Below are 11,756 nucleotides of genomic sequence, written 5' to 3' on the forward strand. Positions count from 1 at the left end.
ATCCCATCACTGCACCTGAGARAGACAGAAGAGAAATTGAGACAGAGAAGGTCCTGAGTGCCTGCATCACCAGCATCATCCTGGCAGGTGCGGCTGCACAGGCCCACACAGAAACATGGCTCACCACCTCCTCCTTTACCAAATYTAAATCTCAAATTGTCACCTCAATACAAACATTTTCCCCCAAACCATGGGAGGCCAACCTGGCCCAAGACAAACGGGAAACACTTCCGGCCTCCATCTCATTACTGTCAGCCTCCCTGGACTCCAGGGCCAACTGCGGGGTTGGTCCTCTCCTCCTGGGCCTGGATGCTTAACCCTGTCCTCTGCCCCAGCCATACATCAGAGGAAGCAAAACAGCAAACTTGCTAGCTGAAAATACTAATTCCCATCCAGCCTGCACTGTCACAGGGCCTGTTTCCAAGTATTCTGGGTACACAGAACCAATGTTGCATCTTCCAGCATTAACAAAGCCCTTCTGTGCATGCAAAATGTGTGGCTTTTTTTATTTCAGATGGTCTCATTTCTTCTGTTTGAGTTTTGTTATTTTTTCATCAATAACTTTATTCCGCCATTCTACAAAATGTGTCATGTTCTTTACATGCAGATTGAACTTTCTCTTCTTCCATTTGTTTTCCATGCAGGGTACTGTAGTTTTTAATTCTATGCAAGATGCAAGTCTTGTTGCTACCCACAGTAATACATTAAAATATTCCACAAATACGGTTTGCTTTTACGATGCATGTTTTCATTCACTTGGGAAGAATGGAATTTATGCAGAAATAATTAAGAYAATTATTTAGAAAATGTTAGCAGTTCTTAATAATGTCCTTAATGTGCTTTTATATGTAAAATCTAGGAAGTTGTAATATGAGAAGTTCCTGATCTTGCAGACTTCTTTTATATAACAGAACAGAAGCAGTAACAAGTAGACTCTGCCAGGCTTGCTTGTATCTCAAGGACATGAAAATTGCAACTGTCATCTGATCTAGTGGGTCATGGAAGGAGATGCACTTCCAAGTAGCCCTGAGAGTTGTGAGTCTAGCCATAAAACACATAGGACTGGAATGCTATTATGTTGCTGGGCATTTTATCTTCTGATTTTTTCAAACAGAGATCCTTTTACCCAACAAATGTTAAGCWGCAGTCCTTCAGTGCTGTGGCTTCTTTCCTATTCTGTTAACCTGCTTGCTAAATATACCCATGAACAACTGGCCCAGCTAGGCCAACCAGCTGCTTCTGGTATGTCGGGTCACCAACCAGGAAAGAGGCTGACTATGCTAGTCAGTCACTGCCATGTTCATGGCTGGCCATGGGCCTCATTGACCCTGAGCTGCAGACTGTTTTCCCACCTGGGCCTTGACCCTGCTTTGTCACTGTGGACCTACCCAGTGATCACTGGGCCTGATCCTGACCTGTGGACTGACTTCCTGGCTTGACCTCAGACTTACCTTATCACCATGATACTGCCTTATGATCTGGACTTTTGGCTGGACCTGGCAAGAAAGACCYCTGCCTTTCCCTGCCCTGCTGCAGCCCCTCAACTTATCCTTCCCTTAGGGAGTAGTTGGTCCTTGCTGCTCCCTGACAATTATTAGTGTTTCTTTAACTAAAATTGTCCCATACATAGRTACAAGAAAGAAAAGAAACAAATTTGGGGGCAAAGAGTTGCTAATCCCAGCAAAGTATAGAAAAAGTGTTTATTGTTTGTTAGTATCTCCTTTTTTCCCCTCTTAGGATGCTCTGTGTCTACACTAGAAATAAATTAGGAGCCTTTCTAGATGCTATAAAAAGCATTTGAGAGAGATGACAAAAAAGGCAGAAATTAAAAACAGCAGAGGTAAAAAAAAAATGTGTATTACGTAAACTAACCGTTCAGCATTAACAATCTGAATTTCTTTAAAYTGTACCAGTAAGTGACAGGTATTGCTTGCTCCTCACAGGTTTGCATGTATATCACTAAATGTACACTGCACTTCCATTTTATTCTAGCAAAATTAGATAGCCTTTGCCTCAGCCAGCAAGTCCTTTAATTCTCTTGTGCTAGAGTAATTAAAAGTAAAGCTGTAAAAATTCTGATTCTTCCGGGGATTTGTTTAAATTCCCCAATTGGTTGATTATCTTTTTTCAATATGCTATTTATAAATCCTGCCTTTGAGACTTTTTATGCAAGCTATTTGCAAAACACATTCAATTTGCAGAGTAATCTGGCTCCACCAAGTGACAATTGCTGTGACTGCTAGTCTACAGCTAGAGTTAAAATAACACAAATGTGTACTAAATRCTCAACTAACTCAGTAATATTGAAATTTCATTGGAAAGCTTTCAATTTCAACAATTCACACATTTTTAAATTTTCATTTTTGTTGTAGTATAGACAGTATGTGAAAACACTGAAGTGTTGGAAAGAACTTACTTGTTCCATTTATATAGGATGACGATGAAAATTTGTTTTATGAAAGTGCCCGCTATTACTGCAACAATAGTACCTGTGAGAATCACAGAATAGTCGAAGTTGKAAGGGACCTCTGGAGATACAATCCAACTGCTCAAGCACAATTATTTCAAGCGCATTGCCCAGGATTGTGTCCAGTCAGGTTCTGAGTATCTCCTCAACCTCTCTGGGCAACCTGTTCCAGTGCTCAGTTACCCTTACAGCAAAAAAAGGTTTTTGTTATACAGAACTTCTTATGTTTCAGTTTGTGTCTTTTGCTTCTTGGCCTTTCACCGGGCACCACAAAGAGTCTGGTTGCATCTTCTTTACACTCTTCCTTTAGATATTTTTACACACTGGTAAGTTCCCCCCTCAGCCTTCTCTTCTCCAGGCTGAACTCTCAGTTATTCYTCATATGAGAGATGCTCCAGTCCCTTAATCATCTTAGTAGGCCTTCACTGGATTTGCTCCAGTAGCTCTGTATCTTTCTTGTACGACACAGCACTCCAGGTTTGGTCTCACCAAGGCTGAGAGGGGAAGGATCACCTCCCTCGACCTGCTAGTAATGTTCTTCCTAATGCAAACCAGCCTTCTTGGGCACAAGAGCACATTGCTGGCTCATGTCCAACTTGCTGTCCACCAGGACCTCCAGGACCCTTTCTGCAAACTTGCTTGCCAGCTTGTGGGCCCCCAGCCTTTATTGGTATATGAGGTTATTCCTCCCCAGGTGCAGGACCCTGTACTTCCCTTTGTTGAACTTCATGAGGTTCCTCTCTGCCTAGCTCTCCAGCCTGTCCAGGTCTCTCTGAACAGCAGCACAGCCCTCGGATGTATTAGCCACTCTTCCCAGTTTTGTATCACCAGCAAACTTGCTGAAGGTACAGTCTGCCACATCATCCAGATAACCAAGGAAGAAGTCGAACAGTACTGGACCCTGTACTGCCTCCTGGGGTAAAGCACTAGTTACTGGCCCCCAACTAGATTTTGTGCCAGTGATTACAACCCTTTGAGCTTGGCTGTTCAGCCAGTTTTCAGTCCACTTCACTGCTCATCTAGCCCATAGTTCATCAGCTTGTCTATCGAGACAGCGCCAAAAGCCCTACTGAAGTCATAGTGAACATCTACTCATCTCCCTCCATCTACCAAGCCAGTAATTTCATTGTAGAAGGCTACCAGCATAGAAGGTTAATTGTAATTGTATCAGAATAACTGCAGTTGGATAGAAGAGAGGCAGGAGTACAAATTATTTCACTCAAATTAATTCCACAGCCTTCCAGGTGCTGGGCAGGTACCTAGTCATCGAAAGTCTGATGGGGATATRAGCAAGTGCAGAAATGACCTTACTATGTGGTCTATAATATAAAGGTCCGAAAGAACATGCATTAGGAAGCTTAAAAGAACACGGAGATGCTTGCTGATATGCAGTCATGAAGCTATTCTAGTATCTGTTCTGCGTAATATTTTTGAATGAAAGGATATTCTCAAAAGAAAGATATTTAAGGAACTCCATAGTGTGAAGGCTGAAAGCCAGAGACAAACCATGCAGGGGCAGATAGTGAAATTRAGATTGCTTTGGATGATGTCTGCATCAGCTTTGTGATCAGAGATCCTGGGCTTATCTTTTGCAAGCACACAAGGGCATGAAAAGGTACATTTGCTGAAAACTGAAATTGCTATGATGCTTTTTAAATATCACTTCTTACTTAGTCAGCTATAAATTTTACYATAAACAGTAGGATTCCTGGTGTCATCACTATTACTTGCACTTCTGTTATTTTAGGTGAGGAAGACTATGAAAAGGTTGAAGCAAGTTGTCTTTTTTTCATTASAGTTCTACTTTAAAGTATTATCAGTAGAGAGAAAATGAGTTGGCAGCTATTAGAAACTATTGCAAGCTCATGCACATAGATATACACACATGTGCAGACAGCCGCGCACACACACACAGAGGATGTACAAACTATTAGAAATGAAGTCAATGTCTTCAGTATTACTGGTCTGTCATCCTCTCCAGCTACAGTGGCATTACAGAGATGCAGAGTAACACAGACAGTATTTGTTTTATTCAAGCATTCTCAGTAACATGTTAAATTCCACTGAAAAGGCTGGATGAAGTGAAAGACTCCTGAAGACAACGGGAGATTACTCTGCTTTCTCAGGGAGACAAAGTCAGAGGGACCACAAGAAGGAACAGACAAGCGAGTCACAGCAAAGAACAGACAGCCTGGCTCCAGGAAGAATAGAAAACTCCCCACAGGAGCCCACACAGAGCTACACAGAAATTGCTGCTACTCAGAACTGGCTGAAATCAAGGTCTTGCCTGAAAAGTCACGGTGGGCAAGAAGACCAGTAAGCATAAATTTCTGTTCTGTCATCCCAACTAGTCTTTTCTTTATGTAAAAATAAAAATGCAACCTTTTACTYTTAAAAATGTGGCTTCTTACTGGTTTAGAAATTTTTAGTTCATCTTCCATCTTTACTTCCTTGTAAGTAAATACTTTCTGGTTGACTACAGAATACCACAGGCTGAGGCCTGAGAAGCGCTCTTTGCTATCAAATAATGCATAATCTTGTAATTCATAAATTAAATAAAACCAGCAGAACTGGAATGAGTTTGCTGCAGGGTAAAAAGAAATAGATAGTGTAGTTCAGCCTATAGGCAATCAGATAAAATGTAATGTGCACACTGAGCTTCTATATTATTTCCAGCAGCACCATTTACCTATTTTTATGACTTCAGCTTTTTTACATCTGTATAACCAAAAAAAGGCCCAATTTAGCTGCCTTTCCTCAGCTGGCCTAGGTAGCCAACACTGTGTGCATATTGCTTTGTATTTCTTTTTCTGATTGGAAGAGCATCCTCGAGATGGAGGAGAAATAGTGTGCTTAGGAATTAAGCTAGGAAAGCTAGAAATAAGTAGTTTTACCTGAAAGTACAGAATAGAAAACTAGATGGACTCTCCCTGTTTGTCTGCATCTGTATTTCTAAAAGAAAAATGGCAGGAGAGAAATGCAGGAAAGTGACAGTAGGTTGAGTGGACCAGTGTTTGTGCTTTGATTTCCTCTACATTACAGAAACTGTCCTCCAAGGAACTCTGTTTAATTTGTGCTTATTTCTCAGCAAACTATTACCTCACACTAATTTCTTTCACGCAATTTCTACAAAATTGCTTCTTTCTATAAGATTTTGAAAGTTCTCTAACAGATTTTATTCCAACCTGCTTCTATCAGAAACTACTGGTTCAGTTACAGGGAAAAACTTCCTGAGAACACATTGATTACATCAAAATTTGTGACATAAGAGCTTAATTGTTTTAATATAATTCAAGCATTTTGCTGTTTTGATCATCTCAACTGCTATGCTCTGCTTCTATTGATTTAAATATTGCTAAGATTGAAGCAAATTGGGTCACAGTATCTTATATTTCAAATATTCCTAAATTTTAACATACTTCCTGAGTCAGACAAAATAAACTACAAGAATAATGGAACAGCCACTAGGAAACAAACCCTGTTTTTCAACATTCTGCCTCTGCATTTCCTCTTTCTTAATATAATCTCCAGTTTCTTACACTTATTGTATCTGCATACAAATATAAAATAGCAATATTGATATCATTCTTATTTCTGCAATAAAATTAAGGTAGAATATTCTGAAATGACAGAAAAACATATGAAATTGCACGGAATGAAAAGCTGTAATGCTGAACACTTATAATAGAGTTGCAAAATAAGATAACAACGATAAAAGGTAGAGAGATAAAGAGGAGTAGAAATAGAGAAAAGTGCAAAGATAACAGAGCAGGGACAATTCAGTCACTATTCAGCTTTTCTGCCAATCAAAAATCTTGTCATGTTTGAAATTCACATCAGCTACCCCTCAGTTGCCTTTCCACATCTCTTTACCACTGCTATGCCATTTATAGCTTTCATTGGTGACAGATGTGCTTCAACCATTCAAATGAACACCAGAATGTCAGTGGCAGGCTCTGCTGCAGAAACAAAACCACCTCCAACCCTTACAAACCATTTTATACCTTACAATGTCATTTTGGCTAAATAGCTATTACTTAGGCAGATCTTCAAGAAGGGTAGTTTCCAGGTCCCTCATTTCTAATGAAGAATCCACACCTTTAGTGTGAGCTGAGATACACTGTCAAAAGAAGCTTCGAATGTAGGTTGGGATATATTGATGGGATACATAGCTCTGACCGTTCACTTTGGCCTCTGCATTCTGTCTGGAATTACCTACAGTATTTCCCACAAATCGTTTTAAGTAGTAAAAGGCCTGCTTATTTTAACAAAGTCAGAATACCTACAGCAGAAATAAATGAACTACTACTGGGTAATAGCATTTGCTTTCCTTGTATACCTTTAATAATAAATTATATCTTATCTTCTCTCCATTGTTCTCTGTAGTGGGCTGAAGTTGTTAAGAAGTGCTCATGCAGGACCCGTTGTCCTTAATGTCCTTAATGACAGTCTGTGCCTGTCTTTTACCCGTGAACAGTGATTAGCTCTTTCAAAGTCATTCACCTATGACACAAATTTCTGAGAGCTGACTTCAGCAATACAACCCCAGTGGGAAGGTAAACTATTTTTTCACACTTAATAAAAATCCAACTTACCCCAATATTCTGCTCTAGAAGCAGAGCTTGTTGTCTAGATGTATGTTCCTTGCCTGATGCCCAACGTGCATGCAGATTAATTATTATTCTTCCTGCTCTTCAATGGGCTTTATCTGGAARGATTGTACAGTACCTGCTGGCATAAAGCCTCAAATATTTGTACACATCGAGTTGTGCTCAAAGAGAAAGTTAAAGGAAATGTACCAGTTCTAATCTCGAATTTGCCCACACAAATCAAGAGYATCCCCACTGACATAACAATAATTAGAGTGGAAGTACATAAGAGCAGGAAGCTGTTGGCACTTCACTCCACTAGGATCCAAGGTTTCTGCATATATTCATCATATAGTTAAAATTCATCTTTCAGATTATGACAGGTATTATCATTTGAAGAGCTACATTAAGATACTCTGTTGTACCGACACACAAGTTTTCTTCCATTATATCAGATAACACCATCATCATCAAGCAGATAAAAGAGCAATTTTTATTTATTTTTTTTTTAATCTTTGACACTGTTCTACCAGTGTCTTTGAGCTATTTTCTTATCAGGGAAAAAAATGGGAAATACTAGTGGACAACCACGCATTTGTACAACCACAAATAAAAAAAAAAAAAAAAAAAAAAGTTTTGTCAGTGAACATTGCATTTAACAGCTAATACACATACATGATTCATACAAGCAATTTTGCTATTTACTAAAACTACCTGGAAACTGAGAGCCAGTGTTAAGTCTTGCCTCAGTAATGTTGGAGCTGGGGTGGTATGAGGTTTTTGCGGGTAGACAAACTGGGGAGGGGTTGTTCTGCATTTCATTGCATACTCTGCAATGGCTACATAAYAAAAATATCCAGAGCCTATTCAACTGACAGATGTTATAATGAAATAATAAAATATATACTTAATGGAAAAAAAAAGTTTAATGTTGATATACATTTTATGGACTCATGCTCCCTCCTTTGAGCATTATATTTGTACAGTGTCAAAAGTTTCAAATTGGTAATTATATTCTTATAATAGTACCATGGGATTAAGATATCCTTCTGGGATTCCAGATTTCCCCTCTAACTAAAAGGAAAAATTTTATGGCAACTTAGACCAGTATGTATTACGGTATTTATAACAAAATTATGTCTGTAATAGAGCGGACAGCTGCATCTGACCAATGTAATAATGGATGCATGTTTTTTATTTTTTTGAATTTCTCYCATAAAGAGATCAAGATGCTTATTAATCTTTTTTCAAAATGCTTATTAATCTTTCAACTACTTACTTAAACAGATGAATAAYTGAAAACATTTTAGAATATATATGTACATCGAAAAGACACTGATACAATTAATGTAGCTATGATAATTTATAACTTATTTATTTTAGCTTAATGAAACATATGTTGCCTTACACATCAGTTAATTCATGCTTGTCCTCCTTTTGTTGTGTGTTGCTTTAATTGTAAACAAAGTATTTATAGAAAGAAAAAAATATAAATATTCTTATCAGAAAGTACTCACAGAAATCTTAGAAAAAACAGAGAATGCACTACTAATAACATAATCCAAAACAGAACTGGTCTGCAAAGTAACAACTTATGGGTCTTATTTGATAAATATTCCTGAAAATATTACAGAAATGGAACATGCGTGCATACATAAAAATATGACACCTAAATAATGCTCATGATTCTTTTTAACCTTGCTGAAGGATAAATATCAAGTGGCTGATTGTCAAGATCTTTTCAGCTCATTATTTCTACAGGATTTTTAGCCAAACTTGTTCAAGTTAGTACAAGACCTTTTTGGTCAAACAAGGCTATGTTAACTTCCTCTAAAAAATGCTTGCTGCTTTTCTGTTTTCTGGAGTGCAAGGAGTAGCAGAAAGGTGAGGGAAGGGAGCACATCCGCATCTTACAGTCCCTGAAGCTATCAAACATCAAATATTTTTAAATTCCTGATATGACACTTCCAAGTTGATGCTAGCTGCCTATGCCCTACTCAAAACTGCTTAGAACTGAAGAGTTTGAAGGCAGTTCACAAACAAATCATCTGAAGGTCAAGGACCAAAGCACTGTGAGGCAGAATGAATGAAGTGTGCAAGTCACAGGAAATGAGGACAAACCCGAGTCAGCAGCCATAAGAAGCAAAGTGATCTTCCAAAACTCCAAAAGTGACTGAAAGCACTAGAGGTGTGCTTCTCACTAGTCTCACCCTCCATCTAAAGAAGGAATATACTAGCAGCGTGCAAGAGCCACTTCTGAAGACGGAAACGCAGAGGACACTTTGCAGTATAAATTATATCTGAAATTTCACACAGCAGCATATAGCATGTAGTTTCTTTTGACAGTATGCACTTTATTGCATACATTGTAGTTTCCAACCCTTATATCTTGTTTTGACAGAAGKAGTGAAATATGGGTCATATCCACTATACTAATCTAGTTGAGCTATTCTCATGCTTTTACACCATCTTTGCAGTTGCCTGATATAAATCTGAGCAAGAGWGAACTGAAGTGAGACAGGGTATCTTAGTTGGGTTTTGGTGGGATACCTAGCTGSCCGCATCAACAAAAGCTTGCTATGAGTCAGCAGGATGTTGCTGCTGCCCTTCTGCCCTGATCATTCCCTACATGATTAATGAGTATTATYAAAAAATGAGTCTAATAGTAGGTACAGCAAGTCTAATCATCTGACCTTACAAAGCTTTACAAGTTGCACTGRTTATTGAAAGCAGTAGGAATCTTTAAACTATTTTCAAGTAAAGACTGTATTTTCAAATCCTCTCTTAAGTGCCCACTAAAAATGTTAGAAATCCATTTATTTGAAGACTTTGTCCATAGTAGCAATCAAAGCAATTAATTAACACCACATAAGGTATTTCATACTTGACTGCTTGCTTAAATGGGAAAAGCAACAACTTTCTATAAGCCCTTTACATAGATCACTAGCAAAACGTGTCAGATAACAGCATGTAACACCACATTCAAGCTCGGAYGAGAAGTATCTAGAATGCTCACAGAATCACAGGTCTGATTCTCTTAATTTAATGTAATTATATGATGCAACTCTATGATTTATTATAAGCAAGATCAAGCCTAAGATGAAAGCACATATTTTAACACTCCTCSAAACCTAATCACAGTAGCAGCTGTTTTGCCACTTAAATACACCTACCGGAAATAAACTAATCCAGACACAGATCATAGCATCAATTTTAACAAAGAAAAATATGGAATTGCTTCCAGTAATGAGTCAGTTGAGCTAGAAAAATTCATTACCTAGAATCCCACATTATAAATTGTGCAAAATAACAAAAGAGAAAGCAACTCACAAATAAAACTAATAGAAGGACAAATATCTTGAGATATGAATCATATAGAAATTAGCAGAACTTGGTAACAGTTGAAGGAGAAGATCACCAGAATACAGAAGTTAGACATTTAAAAATTTAAGCTAAACTGCAGAAAAATCCAAGTGTTTGTGAAAGCACCATAACAAAATTAGAAGGTATCATTAAATGTGCTAGAAAGAAAAAGGAAAAAAAAAAAGCAACAAGAGATTACTTAACCTTGATACAGGCATACTCAGGAAAAAAGAAAGAAAGAATAAGTAATCAAGACTAGGCCTTGGATAGCAATGACGAAAGTATTCTTTCTCAATCAACACAGGGTTCATTTAATCACAATCAGYCTGCTTGTGTCAAGCAAATGAATGACTAATGGCTAGAAGACCTTACCAGCATTGCTGCAAACCACTAATTGCTAGTTGGCTAAACGCAAAACATCTTAGCTATAAGTGAAGAAAAGTTTGTAAGAAAAGGTATTACTAGAATAAGTATTTAGCTGTAAAAAACAGAAAGCTGGCTTTAATTAGATAATTTTACATAATCTTCAGGGAGAACTAAGATGAGGTTATTAGTTGCTGTTCATTGGAGGAGTATGCCTAATTATTGCCTGTAAAAGAGATATAGGGCTGTAGGAAAGCTGATAGGGGCTTAATTGTACAGTCTCAAAAAAACAGCAGTATTTATACTGAGTATCCAGTACTTCCCTGCCTCAAGCCTGTGGGATTTTTTCTTTGGTTTTTAGGTTTGTTTGGGGGTCAAGAGAGTTAGTAGATTAGGGAAGCAGGCAGAAAGGAGCAAATAGATGTAAAGAGAAACTGAAATCCTGTTGCTTTGGCTTTATGACACTGCGGAATAAAAAAGAAGGTCTGATATATTTAATTTCCTCATAACTTTTAATGTTGGATCCTAAGGAGATCATGATTCTCTCTGACATCATCTCATGTCTCAAAAGCACATCTTCACACTGCATAAGGAAATGATTCTGCAGAGCAACTTATTTACTGAAAGAAAACACAGCTCCAACTTTGTAAGTATCTACTGGCCATAAGTTAAAGGATATTTATTTATACAATTGCAAAAGCCATGTAGATGAAGCAGCTATTCTGAGCTGAAGAACAATTCTTCCAAGAAGTGGGTAAGGATAAATGAATATGTAACAAGGACTATGGCTTCCATTCATTGAGTTTTTCCAGTCTTAAATCAGCTTGCCACACCACACTGAAGTTGTAATGAATAGAACCAATCAAGTAGGAAGAGCTTCTAGAAAAAAAAAAACAGTAGCTTGAAGATGCTCATTTGTAAGATATAAGAACACTAATTACTCCATTATTAATCACTTGTTAATTAGGATTTTT

This window comes from Rhea americana, unplaced genomic scaffold (assembly GCF_003343005.1).
Source record: "Rhea americana isolate MKP2758 unplaced genomic scaffold, rheAme1 scaffold_271, whole genome shotgun sequence".
Taxonomy (NCBI): Eukaryota; Metazoa; Chordata; class Aves; order Rheiformes; family Rheidae; genus Rhea; species Rhea americana.